Source organism: Epinephelus lanceolatus, chromosome 15 (assembly GCF_041903045.1).
Source record: "Epinephelus lanceolatus isolate andai-2023 chromosome 15, ASM4190304v1, whole genome shotgun sequence".
Taxonomy (NCBI): domain Eukaryota; kingdom Metazoa; phylum Chordata; class Actinopteri; order Perciformes; family Serranidae; genus Epinephelus; species Epinephelus lanceolatus.
Genome location: NC_135748.1, coordinates 11,297,627 through 11,316,334, shown reverse-complemented (window position 1 = coordinate 11,316,334; position 18,708 = coordinate 11,297,627). Strand labels below are relative to the sequence as shown.

Here is an 18,708-nt window from a genome sequence, read left to right as displayed (position 1 = left end):
GCATAAGTGTAGACAACCAGATGCGTTGTTAATGTAATAGTTCACATTAGAGCTTAGATCAGGCCCAAAAAATCCAGCCCGACCACACCTGAGCCCGTGCATGTTCTCTCCAAGCCCGGCCCGTCCCTTTAACTGTAATTACGAATCCCACGCCTTGTTTAAACCCGACATTTTTTTTAAGGATACGAATGTGGACACTGAAGGCCGACTCTTGTCTTTCTTCCCATGGCAAGCCTTCGTCATGTGCCTCTTAAGTGTCGAGGTCCCGTCTTTTTGTTGTCATATACCAGCATCGTGCTGCACTTGTGATGCACTTGGTTCACTCGACGAAACGGACACACAGTGGCGCCATCAAAGGGGGCCGCGGCCCTACCCCCCAGGTGTGATAAGTAGTTGGTTCCATAGCCTAGGTCTATTATGAGGAACCCAACCCGTCCGAGCCCGAGGATAGTGGCGGGAAATTACAGCTCGACCCAGCCCACCGGTGAAGAGTTTCCAGATTTGCATGGTGCAGACGATAAACATGGCAACACTGGAGGGGTAAAGGTAAGGGCAAGGGTTACATCTTGTTGCTCATAAGGTAAATCATGTCTTCATAAATAATGAGTTCCGATGTGGTTTATTGCCACATTTTGACTCATATTTATTCACTACATCAGCACAGTTCAAATAACCCTTGCATTGGTGGGTTTTTCTTGTACTGGTGGTTGTGGGGGCATGCCGTGTAGGCTCCAAATGGAATTTGGCTGCAGCTGTATATTTCTCCTTTGTTCCATGTCTAGCTGTCCACTGATAATAATTTGTTAAATATTGCTAACTATGTTGTCGTGTTTACATTCTGTGGACTGTAGTAACAGCAGACAGGTTTGAAATGCTCTGTAGAGTGGGCTGACCAGAGGGAAGCAAATGAAAACACAGCTAATGTTATGTGAATAACTGTGTATTGAAGAAAGCACTACAAAATGTATTCATGGTGTTTTTCTTGATTTTTATGCAGCCAGTCCACTCCCACTGGCTCAAGTTGGTAGTTCCCTTGGACAACTAGCAGGCTGCTGATTATAATGATCATGATCTGTCAAATGTTCATAATTACATATTTTCAACCTCATCTACGGTTGATGCTGGCATTTAATTATTCTTGCACTTGACCTTCTTGGTTCCTCTCCCTATGAAGTATGATACACATTCTCTGTGCTGAGGTGGGCGTGGCAAACTGCCTCACAGAAATGGATGGGCCATTAGACTCCCATCTGCCATCCAGTTCACATGTTTCAGAGCCAAAGTCGAGAATGTACTGACTTACTGCATCACTGTTTAGTACAGGGCATCCAAGGCCTCAGAATGAGGACAGCAGGAAATATCATACAGGTGTCTATGTCCTCCTTTCAGGTCAGTTTTTCCACCTTTTCACTGCTCAGTCTGAAAAACATGGTCAAGGACTTATTTTATCCTTTACTTCCCTTCTTCATTCCTCTGCTATCTGGTCGCAGGCTGGTTGCAGGCTTTGCAGCATTCTAGCTAGTAAGGCCCCACTGAGCAACAGCTCCTTTTCACAAGATGTTAAGATCCTGATCTCCCCAATCTCTAACACCACCCACCATCTGTGCCTGCCCTCAATAAAAGGACTCAAGGTTTCAGTATGCTTCAGAAAAACTAGTTAGTACAAAGTGGCGTTGAAACACATTTGAAGAAATGTTCATAGCCACCAGCAGATGTAGGGGATGTAAGACAATAAAGCCCCCACAAAATAGCATTTTTAGTCTTGTTTGTGATTTATCCTGGCTTCGTATGAGTAGAGGAAATCTCTGCTGGTCACTAGGCTAATTTATACAATGTAAAATGTTATATGTGTGTGCTAATATCATTAGCATGCTGTATTTGTTTGGAAAACATGTTTAATATAAGACTGTTGTTTTGTCGGTGACAAGTATAAATACGTCTGTCTTAAGTCTCAAGTCCTGGCATTCAAGTCCCAATTCAAGTAAAGACTGTCAAGTCCCAAGTCAAGTCTTAAGTTCCAAACTTTGAGTTTCAAGTCCTTAACAAGTCATAATGTGCTTCTCCAAATGTAATGCCATTTTAACAACAGTAATAACACATTTAATTTACAAAAATAATGAATTCTTTTTAAAGTTTGAGTATTTTTTATATGTTTGTTGGAAGTTGCTGCATCTTTGATTCTGCACATTTTCCATGCTGAAATAATTTATTGCTGACCACTCATAGTTTTTGTGTGCTAACAAAATTGTCTTTAAAATCCTTTTTTGTTGCTATCAGATTGGTATCAAAGAGAAGACTCAGTAGCAGGACTCAAAAATGCAAGAACTTTAAGTGAACAGAAAAACAGCCCAAAAATAACAACAAAGTGGCCAAATCTTGGGCCTATGCAGAATGCAAAAATGCAAGATATCGGATCAAAAAGTAGAGAACACTTGGAACAAACGGCTAGAACGTGTGCCCCAAAGTACAGAGATGAACTGGCACAGACAAAGGGCAGCAGGTGGACTAAATACACAAGGGAGAAGGGGTAATGAGGGACAGGTGAAACCCATCAGGGCGGGGCAGGTAATCACACAGGAGGGAAACACACAGGGGCAGGAAGTGAAGTACCTGAAATGAGAAACAAGGGTAAGTGTCAAAATAAAAAAAAAAGGACATACTAACAAAACTGAAAAGAAGGAAACATGACTTTAACGGGGACTTCAGGTGCTCACTAATGTAATGTTAGTCCTTCATGGTTCTGTCCTTTAACACTTTTTAAATAACATACTTTTTAAACTTTCAGCTTGGAGAAAGGTACCAAGTATTTTAAGTTAAAAGGCTCAAGTCCAAGTGAAGTAACGAGTCATTGGTGCAAGTCTTTTTTGATTTTGTCAAATCAAGTCTAAAGTCATCAGATTTGGGACTCGAGTCTGAGTCGAGTCTGAGCTAGCACCACCACTAGCAAGGGGAATTGTAAGCAGTTTAACTAATAATAACTAACCGCTATCTGCAGGTGAAAGGAAAGTGTTTATTAGTTTTCATGAAATAAAATGTTGCAATAAATATATTTCAGTAGGAATTCATTGTTGAAAAATGACATCATTTCACTACAATGGCACAGAGCTTTAGCTTCTTCATCATCGTACATTTCTCCACTCAGACACGTAGTGACAGTTCAACAAGAACTCTCTATGAAGCATACTGACGCCTTAACTGACTTCACCATCTCCCTTCTCACTGTGTCCTTTCTCTAATTCCAAACACCATATTATCTTATTCTAACTTTATTCCACCGCATACACTTTTGAGAAACCAGCTAATTAGAAACATAAACTCGAACAATTGAACCATTGAACTGGTCACAGTTTTGTCTAGATTGCTAAAAACAGATATACATATTTCCCCCACTGTTGACTTATTGCACCAATTAATTTCTACCAGCTGATGCAGTGACCCAAAACAGTATTGGTTTATGCTTAAGTGAAGCCGAATAATTTGTTTTGCTGTTAGCACAGGCACCAAAACTCACACACAGATGCATGGACACGCATCGATACAGCCAGTGGCAAAGGGTGTTAGAGGTTTAGGTGAAAGTAGCAAATAGCTTTGGTCAGCTCATGTACTGAATCTATTAGGGATTTACATTTTTATATATATAAGCAGCATGCAAACACAAACACAGGTACCCATATAAATATACATACTCACTCACCTACAAATAGTTGGAGGCAAAAAAGGTTTAAATGTTCAATCTTTTTTTTTCCATTGAGGCTTTCTGATGTGTTTGGGATGATTTAAATACCTTCCCCTGGTACCTCAAGGGCCTGAAAATCTGTGTGTGTGAGAGAGAGAGTTAAAGTGTGACAGCACTTCTGCAGGTCTGTGAAGATGCCTTGAGGATATTTCACGGCTTAAGAGATGAATTATCTTCTTCACGTCTGTGTTTGCACACAGTGTAGACACCCAGAGACAGCAGGGAAAGCAGAAGAGGCCTGATAAAGTCTGTCAACACTCGTGCTGGCTTCCACTTCCATACATAACTTACAATATGTATTGTTATTCATTTCTAATATTCCCTCAACACAATCTTGCATTAGTCGCTCTTAGCTATCGTCGGGTTAATAAAATACTACATTTCCATAATTGCAACTATACTCCATGCCCTCTATAATGGGGTCATGGAGTTGTTTAATTTGCATGAATTTGCTTTAGTGCCTTTTATTTTCTGAGAGGCATTAGATTTGTTCTGCACAATTTTTCCTCTTTAACATTCTACATTCTTAATGGCTTGTGTTGGTCCCAACAAGATTAGAAAGGTAGAAGAGGAATTTTATAGAGACAGAGAGCTGAATCATCCGGATCAGCTGCATTACAGGCATCACATTACATTACAGGGGGGTTTGTTTTTACATTGTTTAACTTTTTAAACTTCTTTCCAGGATGTGTGGTAAATAGAGAATGATAACAAACAGATGGGATTTCACATATTTTAAATTTTTACATTCAAACACCTGGACATCTTATGTATATAGATGGGGTTTTTTTTAGTATTTTCCTTCTAAGGCAAGCGCAGCCTGCCGTGGCCCACAGGAGAACTTTACTTTCTCCAAGTGAGGATTAGAATATATGCAGTTCACATAAGCTGGTCGAAATAAATATATATATATTTTTAAATGCTCGAAGATCCACTCGTTACTGAAAGTCTGCGTCATCCAAGAGACACAATAAAAACTAATGGCTAGCGATAGCTACCAAGGAAAACACCAGTGCTATCCAGTTCCTGTTTTGGTTGTGAAATGGCAGAAAATTGAGCTCTCATTTTCGCAGAAGACTGTATCCAATGGCAAACATGCATAGTAAAAATGAAGCTTGTAGGGAACCAATCTTAACACCAGTGGTGTCATTCTATAGCCATTACACTGTGCAATCAACATTCAGTTAGTAATGACTAGTCCATACCCATTGGTAGCTTTGTCACCTTCTACCTATGCCAATCCTCAATGCCTATGTACAGTTTCACATAGATTGACCACGTCAGTGAGTAGAAAAACGTGGGACAGACAGAATGACTGACTGACAGAATGACACACTGACAGTTTCCGTGATTATGTACAGCATACCATACCATGACTTAGTCATACCAAAAATTAGAAGAAAACAAACAAACATTGGGCCACAGGGGGAGCCACAGCGATCCGTCGCATTTTAGCCATTTTTAAGCATTTTTCTATTGTTATAGCTCCACTCAGTTGCCAATTAGAGTTAAATTTCTCCAGTCACCTTGAGGCGTCCTGTTCTACATATCGACCAAGTTTAGTAAAAATCCATATGGCGGTTAGGCCTAGATAAGAAATTAGCTCTCTAGCGCCCCCATTTGGTTTGATGGGGTCAATAATGGAGGGGTCCCCTCAGATTATGTGTGGTCATACGCCTACAAAGTTGTGTGGTGATCGATGAAACCCTTGAGATGTTATATACCTTTATGTGATGAGCCACGCCCTCCGCAATATTCATTGCCTTGTAGAAGCTCAGTTTTCCAACTTTTGCCAAGAGGGAACTTTAGAAATTGGTCCCTAGATTATGTTCACCGAGTGTTTTTCAAAAAATTCAAAATGGCGGAAAATCTATATAACCGGAAGTTATGGGTTCTTGAGACAAATTTGTTCCTCATGAGGAGAGGCATCTCTGTGCAAAGTTTCATGTCTCTACGACATACGGGGCATGAGATATGCCCATTCAAAGTTTGCAATTTCAGTTGGTTGCTATAGCGCCCCCCTTTGGCCAATTGATGTAATATTGCTTCATTCGTATCCTCCCATGATCCTCTACCACTGTGCCAAATTTCACATGGATTGACCAAGTCAGTGAGGAGAAAAACGTGGAACAGGCACACAAACAGAGTTTTTGTCATTATATAGTAAGAAGATATAGTAAGATATAGTAAGGTAAGTTTAAACAAAAAACTTGTTTATTTGCCAGGGTCCCCTGGTGATCCTTAGAGAATAATTTCCCTGGCTTGCATCCAACTCGGGGCCTTTGTTACATGTCATTCCTCATCTCTCTCTCCTCTCATTTTCTATCAGCTGTAAACTTTTAATGCCAAATAAAGGCAAATAATATTTTAAAAAGCATGACCCAGCCAAGAAGCCATAACCAGAGGTAGTCAGAATTAACGATATACATGTCATGATGGTTTGTTTATATTTTGTTATCCTGTGGACTTTGTTTTGGAGTTTTCTGTTGTGTTCCTTGTTCCAAGTGTTATTCATTCATGTTTAATCTGCTTCCTGTTTTATTTTGTAGATTCTCTCCTCATGTGTCATGAATGGTTTAACTTTCTGTCTTTGTGGGTTTTTCTGCATATTTTCTGTCACACCTGTCTCGTTAGTCCTTCCCTATTCTCAGAGTCTTCCCTTTACACCTGTTCTGTATTACTCTTGTTTACTCCACCCTCGTGTTCCCCTCCACAACCTTGTTGTTAGCCAATCTCCATTTCCCTCCTTTTTGCATGTCCTCCTACTCCAGCCGTGTTATTCTTGTGATTAGTTTTCTCTGCAAATATACCTGTGTATTTCCCTTCGTTCTTCACCAGTTCATCCTGCATTCATCCCTGTGTTCGTGGTGTTGTTCCCCTACTCCATTTCCTGCCTGGTTTCTTGTGTTTAGTTTTTTTTTTTACCTGAGTTCAATGTATTTTTTCCCCGTTGGTTTTGGTTCAGCTTTTATTTGGACTTGTAGATACCTGCCTGTTCCAGATGTTTTTTTATCAGCTGCATTAAAGCTTGCTTTTTGTGAAACCTTAAACCTGCTTGCTGCTCTGCACTTGGGTCCTCCCTGAACTGATTTATGACAATACATCAGCCAAATAGATCAGTCTAAGAAAAAGCTTTAGAAATCTCCTGCAACCTTGTCTTGCCTTATGGGGTCCTGACCGCAAGCTAGAGAATCTGTTCTGTAGGATGACCTGGACCTGGATGTTCACTGTGTTCAGCAGGATAATGATTAACTACCTTCAACAAATGACATTCTATAATATCCATCAAATTATTTGTAGCCACTTGCCTGCTAACAAAAAAAATTTAAACTACTGAATAATGACCAGTTTTCATCAGACTGTCCCTATCTGGGCTCCAGCAAAACTTTTCTGGCAGAAAAAAAAGCAAAAACTCTCAGATTGTGTTTTGGCTGAACCCTTCCCGTTCTTTTCTTGGCTTAGTCTGCTGTTCATTTACACTGGGAATCACATTTTATGAGTCCTGCCAACCCAACAACCCATTTAACATTTTGCAATGTGGTGCATGATTGAAATGTTATGAAAAAAAAAATGCTCTTTCCTATTGTTTACTGTTGTGGCTGACTGACATCCAACATTACAACCTAGTTTTTAGTGCAGCATTACACTCAGAGCATCACACTGGACAAGTCTGACATTTAAAATTTTGATTTCTGGCATTTGGTGATGTAAAGGACACATATGCTTATTTTCTTAAAAGAGACAACACAAGTAGTTCTTGGTTAACTCCTGTAGCAGTGATGTGTGAAAGTGCTGCTGGCCTACAAACCCATCTGTTTCTCTCCAGTGGAACTATTTCCCTTGCTTTCTCTCTCTCACACACAGCCAAGGTGTAATTTTTCTCCTGCTCAACATGTTATAGCTAATCCTTTCTGGGTTATCTCTCCAGCACAGACACACCATGAGTGTGTATGTGTGTTTGCATGAAATGAAGATTAGTTGCATTAGCAATTATGGGGTTTGACCGTTTTTTCCCCCTAAAAAGCTTCGGCATTTATGTACAAGTGTATGAGCTCAGACCGCGAGAACGAGTGTGTATTCTCTATGTGTATGTGCTCAGGTGTGCCCGGGGAATGTGTTCAAGTGTAAAGAATGTGAAGGCCAAACAAAATCACCTGCGACAGCCAAAGAAAAGCTGGATTGAAGCGTTTTTGAGCGGATTTCTGCGCTTTCATCCAGCAGCTATTTTTCCGCTGCTCCCTCTCTCTCCCTGCCTCTGCAAGGATTCTGGTAACATTTCCAACAACAGTGGAGGAAGTGCTGTTCATGGATTTTTGGCATAAGAGCATAGCATTTCTGAAAAGGGTGACAATCAATAAAGTAGGCTTCTTTTAATGCTATAGTGTCCCTTTGGAGCATCTGGCTATTGCGTGCACACAAACAGTACATAAGATCTCGCTCCGCTCTTTGAAATGCAGTCTCATAGTCACAATGAAGATATGAAGTCCACAAACACACACACACACACACACACACACATACAGGAAGAAGATGAAGTCTGAAAAACTGATGTGACACTGGGATTTATTGCATCTTAATTATTCAAAAGTGTGTGAGCAATGTTGAATAAGAAAGAGAGCCAGAGAGGGAGCACAGGAGGGAAGATGAAAGCAAGAAACCATATTTCTCAGTCAGTTTGTCAAGTGAAACCTGTTCTGTTATCAATTCTGGTAAAATAATATAAGGTTACATATTCATCAAAGTCAGGTGTTTTACTTGAGGTTTTCTTGTGGAAGGTCATCTAAGGAAAGAAAAGAGATAGAGAGAGCCCATTTAGACCTGGTATGAACATGTGATCTGTATCTGGATATGTTTTTTAGTTAATGACATCTGATCACAGGCTTTTGCATTTTTACCTGGTGATAATAAATCAGGTAATGAACATAATTATAAGCAATGAAATGTCTGGCTACCGGAGATTTCTCATCATCATTCTGAATAAAATATTTGTGTTTAAAATTTCTAGTTTTTAAATGATGTTTTAGCTTACCAACATTTACGTAAATAAGCAACAAAAGTACCGTTATTTTTCCTTTAACCATGCCAGTGGTTTCCAAAATAAGACTGTACTCAAATTTTAAAAATTATTTTGGCAAACGCCACATGTAGAAAAGCATTTGTGCATTCCTGAAACATCTGCGAGAACACTTTCTCTGCAAGTTTCCTCTTCCTCTATAGTTACGCAACATAAGGCCGGCTGTGGCTCACATGTAGAGTGGGTCGTCCACTAATCGGAAGATCGGTGGTTCAATCCCTGGCTCCTCCAGTCCACATGTCGAAGTATCCTTGGGCAAAATACTGAACCCCAAATTGCTCCCAATGGCTGTTCCATTGGTGAGTAGCAGGTGGCACCATGTATGGTAGCCTCGACCTCCAGTGTGTGAATGTGTGTGTGACTGTTAATTTATTATGCTGATCTGTTCTGTACGACATCTATTGCACATCTGTCCGTCCTGGAAGAGGGATCCCTCCTCAGTTGCTCTTCCTGAGGTTTCTACCTTTTTTTTTTTCCCCCGTTAAAGGTTTTTTTTGGGGAGTTCTTCCTTATCTGCTGTGAGGTTCCAAAGGACAGAGGAATGTCGTATGCTGTAAAGCCCTGTGAGGCAAATTGTGATTTGTGATATTGGGCTTTATACATAAAATTGATTGATTGATTGATTGACCCCCTAAAGACCATTTAAAAAAAAACTTGATAATTGAAACAAATGAATAAATAAACAAACAGCCCTTTCCTACAGGACACAGTGAATTAAAATTGAAACTTATCTCCGCTCTCTTCAAAGCAAGACTTCACTGTCATTTTACCTCTGTGAACATGGGAGCTGCTAGTCTACTGCTGCCTCAATTGTTTAGTTTGTTTGTGAATCAAAACTAACTCCTAAAACCACTAATGTCACTCAATAACACAAACAAACTAACTGATCAAGGCAGCGGTAGACCAGTAATTCCCATGTTAGGTGAGGTAATTTTTTTGTTTTTGTGAATGAAGTCTGGATTTTAATAGAACATAGATAAAGTTTTACTTTCCATGCACTTCCCCATCTGTAAGACCTTTCTGTTCTGAGCCTATGACTAAAGAACTAAGACTTGGATTATACTGCAGGAGCTGTGTAAGAGTTTGTTGTATTGCATATGTCTTCAATCCACCATGAATTTTCTCAGTTTTTGAATTCTTAAGCTTTGTCATGAATTCAACTTAACATGGAGTGAGTCATTGTTATACAAATGGTCATTTTGTGAGTGTTGAATAAACACAAGAAATTTGTGCTCTAGATAAAGGATCAGCACTCAGTGAATAACCTCCTAAGCCCTATGATAAGCTATTATGGCAAGGCTTGACTATACAGACCAGCGAGCAGTGATAACTAACATGTCTTTGGGGTCATCGGGTGGGAACCTCCTTTCACCAGTGTTTCGTCTAGTTGGTCCCACGACACCTCCAGGAGGCTGGACAGTGATCTCCCCAAATGCCAGCTCTCACTGCTCCCCACACCAACCCAACAACATCCTTTACCTTACATTACACATGGCATTCTCAGCCCAAACAGCACTGCCACCTTCAACAAACCCAGGCTCTGTACATGCAAGCTCCAGGTAGAGACAATGCTGATACTACCTTTCCTAGCACATTCACCATACCCTATTTCACATGCTACATATTATAACTTAAGTATTTGAAGTATTTCTTTAAAAGATTCACACTTTATCACCATTCCAAGCTTGTATTTATTAATGTACTTAAAAAAGTCATTGTAATGAAGTGAGCATGATGATGAGACTAAGACCTTGTTGGTGGAAGATGAGAAATGTTACATAAACAGACAACAAAGACAGGATGATATTTTCAGCAATGCTAACAACAAGGCTCCAGGGACGAAGTGTCTGTTGGTACACCACTTTGGTCCACACTGAAATATCACAGCAGCTATGTGATGGATTGACATGGAATTTTATACAGACACTCATAATCCCCAGATGGTCTATCCTACTGACTTTGGTGGTCCCCTAACTTTTCCTCTTGTGCCACCATTAGGATGACTTTTTTGCCTTGACTTTTTTTTGCCTTTAGTAGAGTATCTCAACAACTATTGGATGGATTGCTGTGAAATTTGATACAAGCATTATTATCGTCATCATCAAAAGTTACATTTGTCTAGTACTTAAGTTTATGACCAAAGACCTGCAAAGCTATAACACTCCCATCAGCCTTTCCCATATTTTCTGTTTAGTGCCATTTATCAAATGTTACCATGCTGACACACTAAACTAACACAGTGAACATGGTAAACATTACACCTGGTAACATCAGCATGCTAGCATTATCATTGTGTGTATGTTAGCGTGCTGATGAGAGAATTTAGCTCAAGTACCTCCTCTAGAGAGCCACTAGCATGGCTGTAGACTGTCTTGATTATATCTTACAACACTGGAGCAATATTGCATGGTGTGTGACTTATTATGTGCCAAAGTGCTAATTGCGCTTGCTTTCCCATCAAATTGTTAGTTCTGTAATGTAGATAACTTATTGACTCCACAGAGATGTCCCATAACTGGGCTGATATGGGCATAGTTTAATAGATTGGTAAAATGAAGCTAATCATATTATTTGTTTACTGTATGTTTCTCTGTTCAGCTCACAAAATATGGTTGAAATAGCAGAGAACATACTTTGGAGACACCTGGCAAAGAAGGAACAGAGAAGGGAAGTGAATTCACAGGAAGTCACGCTATGGTTTCAAGTACTTAATTTGATGATAACAGGAAGTGATTGGGAGGTATGTTTTTCTGCTGCTTAAAACGTGTGTTTGTGTGTGTGTGTGTGTGTGTGTGTGTGTGTTTGAGTGAGAGAGAAATAAGTTGCAGAGATGCAAGCACGAAACCGGCAACATGGGTCCCATGGGTAATTCAAAATAGATTATAATTGTAAGAAATGTCTTACGACAAACACACTCTCTACTCTCTTACTGATACACACACCATAAATGCCTCCTCTCTTCATATGTGTCTCTGACAGCTGAAGTGGTGTAACTCAACTATGTGTGTGTGTGTGTGTGTGTGTGTGTGTGTCTGTAGGTTGATAGGTTCTTGTTTATTCAACAGTCACACATAAAGTCTTTTAAATGCACTGAGATAGTAATCTCTGCACTGATGTCTGCTGTGCCAGTTAAAGGCTTAATGTCACGACTGTATAAACACATAAACAGACCTAAAAAAACCCAAAATTCTTTAGGAAGCTTGGCAGGGTTTTGTATTTTTTTTTCTTCTTTTTAGTGCCTATAGGCTGCAAGAGGTAAAAAGGAAGGAAGCGCATTTACATATACTCCACTTTAATATTTCTACTTCATGCTGCTGCTGCACATTTCTGTAGTACAGATGAATTCTAAGATATTGTCATGTATTATTGATTATAATCAAATTAGGCTATAAAATACAAAATATTCTGCAAAAAGACTACATTTATTTTTGGTTCTTAGCAGGTTAAACCAGTTAAACCAAAATCAAATATATAAATATTTTCTGCCACCTTGTTCTGGTGTGAGTTGCAGAGTGCTGAACATATCTGGAAGTAGATATCTCCAACATCAATGGAACTAGATGGCATTCAACTTTGAATTGCTGTGGTGCTCACAGCAGCAATAAATGAATAAATAAATAAGTTTACTGAGCAGCAATTTATCTTTCCAAAAATCATGACCAGGTTACTCAATGTAATCCACAGACCTTGTTGTGAGTAGTTTCATGTAGGAAGTATTTTCTATTTTCTTTGTATCAAAATACACCCACTGACTGTATCACAGCATAGAGGGAAACATTCATCTACTGCTAGCTCACCCAGCACCACTGAGCTAGCTAATGTTATAACTCAGCTGAGGAGGACACTATTATTTACATTTTGCACCGTCACAAGTCAGCCACTTGTAAAAGCTGTTGATGTACGCTTCCTCATTTTGAATTTGGGGTAAACTCTCCCCTAACACAACAAGCTGAAAGTCGACCATTGATCAGTGTTGGCCTGTTGGTGAGCGTCTTTTACCCTAGTTAGTGTACAGTGTCCCACACCTTTGGCCCCTGTCAGCATTTTGAATTGATGACGGCAACAGTGGACACCACTGGTGAATGAAATCACTCTGATTGGCAGTTCAGCTCAGTGCATGAGAACAGAAACAGAAGTGAGGAAAGTAGACAAAGAGCTAAAGTCAAGAGAAAGTGAGACCAACACGAGCTTGTTACATCAGGTAAGATTATTTTTCTTCACCCATTGGGCTCTTTAGCAACAAGGTTTCGTGATAGTTTGTGTTATTGTTCACCTGCGCACTGTAAATATGCTTTGTTCTTTCAACATTGGATTGTGTTGCTAATGTGCTAACTGGCTAACTGGCTAACTAGCTGACTAGCTTTCTGGTGTCCCTTTTTGAATGACAAATACAGACTACCTCTTTCTGCTGGTGTGGAGAGTTATTTCCTCTTACGGAGGTGCAGAACAAATTTGACCATTGGCTTTAGTCTTTGCGGTGTGTTCATGTGCAAATTTTTGGCTGTGACACAGTCATGTGAGGTGAGGCAACAGCTGGCTTTCCTTGCCGCTAGGTCTCTGAAGTGGGTTTGGTGTGTCTGGACCTTAAGTATATGTTAATTCTAATACTGCTGTACTTTTATGTGAGCAAAATTTGGAATGGATGATGATTACTTGTAACAGAGTATTTCTATATTGTTGCTACTTTTACTTCTCCAGTGTGTAGGATTTAGTAGCATCTAGCTGCGAGGTTGCAAAACTCATATCGCAGCGGTGCCTGGACAGCGTGACGTGTGTGGTTGTGCTGCTGCCGTGGTCCTGCCAGATGCCTCCTGCTGCTGCTGCCATCATTAGTCATTAGTCATACTTCTACTGTTATTATACACATATGACTATTGTCACACATGTATACTGCCAGATATTAATACATACTTTCAACATATTGTACCACAGTAGCCAGAACTATAACTATAATATTATTACTTTCAATAATGTTGTTGTAAGCTACTGTTATTACCTGCATCTCTCTCTCTGTCTCTGTCTCTCTCTCTCTCTCTCTGTCTCATTGTGTCATGCGGATTACTGTTAATTTATTATGCTGATCTGTTCTGTACGACATCTATTGCACGTCTGTCCGTCCTGGAAGAGGGATCCCTCCTCAGTTGCTCTTCCTGAGGTTTCTACCGTTTTTTTTCCCTGTTAAAGGGGTTTTTTTGGGGAGTTTTTCCTTATCCGCTGCGAGGGTCATAAGGACAGAGGGATGTCGTATGCTGTAAAGCCCTGTGAGGCAAATTGTGATTTGTGATATTGGGCTTTATAAATAAAATTGATTGATTGATTGATTGATTGAAAACTGGAATTTCTCTTGGTGCCACATGTGTAGGAGAACTATGGTGGCCAACATGAAAACCCAAAATAGCCCTATACACAGCCAGTGTTTAGTTTGTCTGTTCTGGGCGACTGTAAAACTACATGGTTGACTCAGTGGGAATAATGAAAGGTAACAAAATGCAGTGATTCTTATTTCAGGTGATTACAGGCTATTGAAAAAACAGTTCTGAATAGTATATACTGCCAATAGATGCTCCTAAATTCTACACACTGGACTTTTAAATAAAAGTTCTGAGTGCTCCTGTGAAGCAACTTTCCACAGTAACACTCAGGTTAGGAGGAAGGTAACACTTTTGGATGAGGCATCATTTCAACCTGTAGCCTCCACCCTTGCTATAACAGATGGAGGATTAAGTGATACTTTGGAGATAAGCGCACTCAGACAATTATGGGGTTTTCCTTGTATGTAGCAGGAAGAGTTCCAGCACTTGGCTGGAAAAGCACTCGATGTTCTGATTCATTTTGGCACTACGTACCAATGTGAGACGGGCTTCTTAACAATGGCACACCTGGTGAACAACAAAACAGAAAAGACATGAGATCATTTTCATTGTTCCACTGTGGGAATACAATCACTAAAATACTCACAACTGGAACATTTTTACATACAAAGAGTACGTCTCACAATTCAGCCTACAAATCAGTCTGAAGCATCCCTCAGTGTTGGTGTGAAGGACGTTTTAAAACTTTTTTCTTAATAAGGCATATTTATTCTGCACCTATCTAACTTCTTCCCTTAATACCTGTAATGTTTTATGTTTTCTGTTATACAGTGCCTGTCTTGCATGTCCTAATTTTAGAATGTCTTTAGGAAGTTAAAGACACAATCCAGTGTGTCCCTTTGCTTGCTAGCTAGCTAGCAACAAACCTGTCAAAAATCTGTTGCCAAAAATACTTCAACAGAGGAATTTAAAATGAGAAACCTTTTTATTTTTGCAATAAGGATACTTTTGTGACATTACTTGGACTCTACTGGACAGAGAACTGGTACAGATGCACATGCTGCTGAAGGACGATACTCCTGCTATGCCAAAATGAGGATGATTTACAGGTAACATGCCAGCAGAGCACAAAGCTGTTTTACAGCGTTGTCTGTATCCATGTTTTTAATGGCTCGACTTTAACCTGCTGTTACTTTGACCGTGTCTCTGCGGTCGCTATCAACCAATCCTATCTGCCCTTCCCCTGCATATAATGTGTGTGTCAATGTGTGCGTGTCCTTTTTGGGTGAAGGTTAAGCCAGCTTGGGTATGTACATGTGTGTGTTTGGGTTTATTTACTATTGGACAATAATTCTGATGCTTGTATTGCGGCAACCTGATTAAATAGCACTGTGTGTGTGTGTGTGTGTGTGTGTGTGTGTGTGCGTGTGTGTGTGTGTGTGTGTGTGTGTGTGTGTGTGTGTGTGTGCGTGTGCGTGCGTGTGTGTGTGCGCGTGTGCGTGCGTGTGTGTGTGTGTGTGTGTGTGTGCTTTAAATGCAATCATTTCTCTGCAGCTTCACTGACCAGCAGCACAGTGCAGTTACACATGACTAGAGTCATACTGATACCTCTCTGTCTCTCTCAATTCAGTCCGTTCTTTTCTCTCCAGCCTTTTTAATTTCATCTTTATCCCCTCCTTTCCTGTGTGCGTCATTTCTTTTCTCCCCCTCCTAATTTTTTCTTTAATTTTAACTTTACCCACCTCTCTTCACCTTTTCAAGTCCCCTCCTCCAGTATTTCATATTTTCTTCCCGAACCTCTTGACCTCTCTACTTCTTCCTTTCCCTCCTTCTGTTTCTCATGTCTCATTTCCCTTTACAGGCTGCTCTCCTCTTCTTCCTCCCTTTCTTCCTCCTCTCAACAGAAACATAATAACTGTTGGGAGAGAGGAATAACCTCTAGTTGTATAACCAGGTCACAGGGAGGAGGGAGAGCAGTAATGACAGCAGTCTTATTACCAGGTTTTATTGCCCTTCCGTCTCCTTCACACATCTCTATCAGATAAGCTGTATATACACACATTATTAATCTTAAAGCTTTATTTATTGATGTGTGGGTGCTTGGGGTCAGTGTAACAAACTGTAAACACAATATTGACATATCACATTAAAGTTGATATGGCGAACATGGTCGCAAATAGTTGTCTACTGACATGTTCAGCAGACGGGGCAACATTGACATTCACAATCAGAAATGTTCCTGTCCACCAGACAAATGTGAGTCTATTACTTCAACCCACTGTCAAACATCAGGCTCTTTAGCTACTGAATGCACCACTATGTTCAACAGCTAGGCTCTAATGTTGTCAGAGTAACCTGCTGCATCTGGAAATAAGGCTGATGGAAGTGTTGACAGTGAATCAAAAAAGTGAGCTAAAAAAATACTAAAGATGATAATTTATTGCGGCTTTGTTATTACAAGTGACACCTTTACTGTTACACATGCTTATTTGACCCATGGTTAATATAACATGACTCATGCTATGATCATGTGGATTCAGGCAGATGGTAGATGGCAGGGGAAAACAGATTTTGGATAGCATTGGAAATACAACCAAACAGTCTGACAGAATGGCAGGATGGTAAAACAAAACATGCATGAGATGTATGTTGTGATGGTGATGTCATAGTGTTTACAAGGAATGGAATGAAATATATGAAATAAAATGATTTCCCGTCTATTTTATGATATTATTTTAGTAACAACCAATAATTGTACATGTCGCCCATGTGTTCTTCTTGTTGTTCTTCTTGCAACATAACATCTAGTTGTAAATTCTGTCATAGAGGACAACAAAAAGTTAAAATATTTTAGCTTCAGACAGCAGTGCTGTCTACTGTTGCTGCCGCCGGTATTCTCTGTTGGCCTCACCTAATTTTACCATCCTGCTCTTGCCTGAATCCATGTGAGCGCAGCTTTAAAGTCTACAGCCAGGATGGCAGCTCTGTGAGGTTGTTCTGTGGTGCTTTGAGCTAAATGCTTGTGTCAGCATGCTAACATGCTGACAATGACAATGCTAACATGCTTATAGTTAGCAGGTGTAATGTTTGTTCTATTCACCATTCAGCTTAGATTTAGTGTGTTAGCATGCTAAAATAAACTAACAAGTCCTAAACACAGAGCAGGCCTACAGTTAAGGCTGATGGGAATATCATTAGTTTTGCAGGTATTTGTTCATGAGGTATTGGACAAATTACAATTTTGATGGGATGATGGAAAAAGTCAGGGGATCACCAAAGTTATATCATTTCATCCTGTGGGGGACATGAATGTGTGTACAGGATTCAGTAGGATTCATCCTCTGGGGACCATCAATGCAAAATTACTTTTAAAAAGAAATCTCATTAATAAAGCCATGCCTAGAGTTATAGTGAGGAGTAGCTTTAAGTTTAAAGGAATACTTTATGCCCCAAATGACCATTTGCCTATCAATTACTTGTTATGTTTTGTGAAGAAAACTTTGCTTCTCTCGCATACCTCCACTGTAAACAAAGAAAACTGAGAAAATTCTTGATAAATTAAAAGTGGTCATAGGGATCTGCATTTAACAACAGCAAAACTATATCAAAACATCTGTTTACAAACAAATCAAAAAACTTCAAAAATACATGCATTTTTGCTAAAATATTACTATTTAAAACTGAACTCATAGTGAAACTTTTCTATACTCTCTTCAAGGCCAGACTCCACTGACAAAAGTAGTTATGCGACCTTGCCAAACATGGGAGCTGCCAGTCTACTGCTGCAACCTGTTGTCTTCCAAAGTCATCAAACACTGGCGTTTGGTCAGTGATTTTGGTGTCAGACACTGTTAAAAAAAAAATCTTTTTGCAGCGGTATGAAATGTTATCGGGTGGTGTCACTATGAAACCCCGCCAGATAACAGCATAGTTTAAGTGGCTGGAAAGTGCCTGTCAGGCAGGTGGGAGGAGTAGTGGATGGGCCCAGCAAACAGTGGACTTTCACCCAGGAGCTTGGTGTTCGCTTTCCATGTGAATGTAGAACCAAATCATGATGTTTTAATAAACCTAATCAGGAGCTTCTGTTGCACAAAGAAATAAAAATTTGGACACAAGGGGCTCTAGTTTCGCAGACCAGGCAAGGCGGGGGCGCAGCGCACCGGCGCTTCGCTTTTGCCAACTCTATCCCACCTCCGTCCCTCCTACCTGTGCAAGTCAGAAAGATGGAGGAGAGAAGGCGTGGAGTGGGTTTTACACACATCACACCAATCAAATGAGCCCCTCTCCTCGCCCTTAAATGCGCCGCGCGAAGGCGTAATGAGAGTTTACTCAATTCGCCATGGCAGAAGAGAGCAGCAGCATCAGACGGCCAAACTTCTCCCAGGAGGAAACTGATGTTTTGGTCCGGGAGGTCCAAGCTCACAGTGTCCGAATATACGGAACTGCAAGCAGACCTCCACGGGCTGATGATGCAAAGGTAGCCTGGGAGGAGGTCACCACAACTGTAAATCAATGTTGTGTTTCTCTCGCGCGCGCGCTCTCTCTTTCTCTCTCACAGTCTCACTCGGTTTCTTTTCTTTTGACTT

The 18,708-nt window shown here is 40.2% G+C and overlaps 1 long non-coding RNA gene across 5 annotated transcripts in view; it reads left to right on the top strand.

Moving 5' to 3' along the window:
- The first annotated feature begins 15,336 nt into the window (after positions 1-15,336).
- LOC117266590 (uncharacterized) overlaps positions 15,337-18,708 on the top strand; it is a 40,708-nt gene continuing 37,336 nt past the window's right edge. For all 5 annotated transcript variants that reach the window (XR_013493443.1, XR_013493439.1, XR_013493440.1 and 2 more), the window contains exon 1: positions 15,337-15,428. This is a non-coding gene — a long non-coding RNA (uncharacterized LOC117266590). The remainder of the gene's footprint in view (positions 15,429-18,708) is intronic.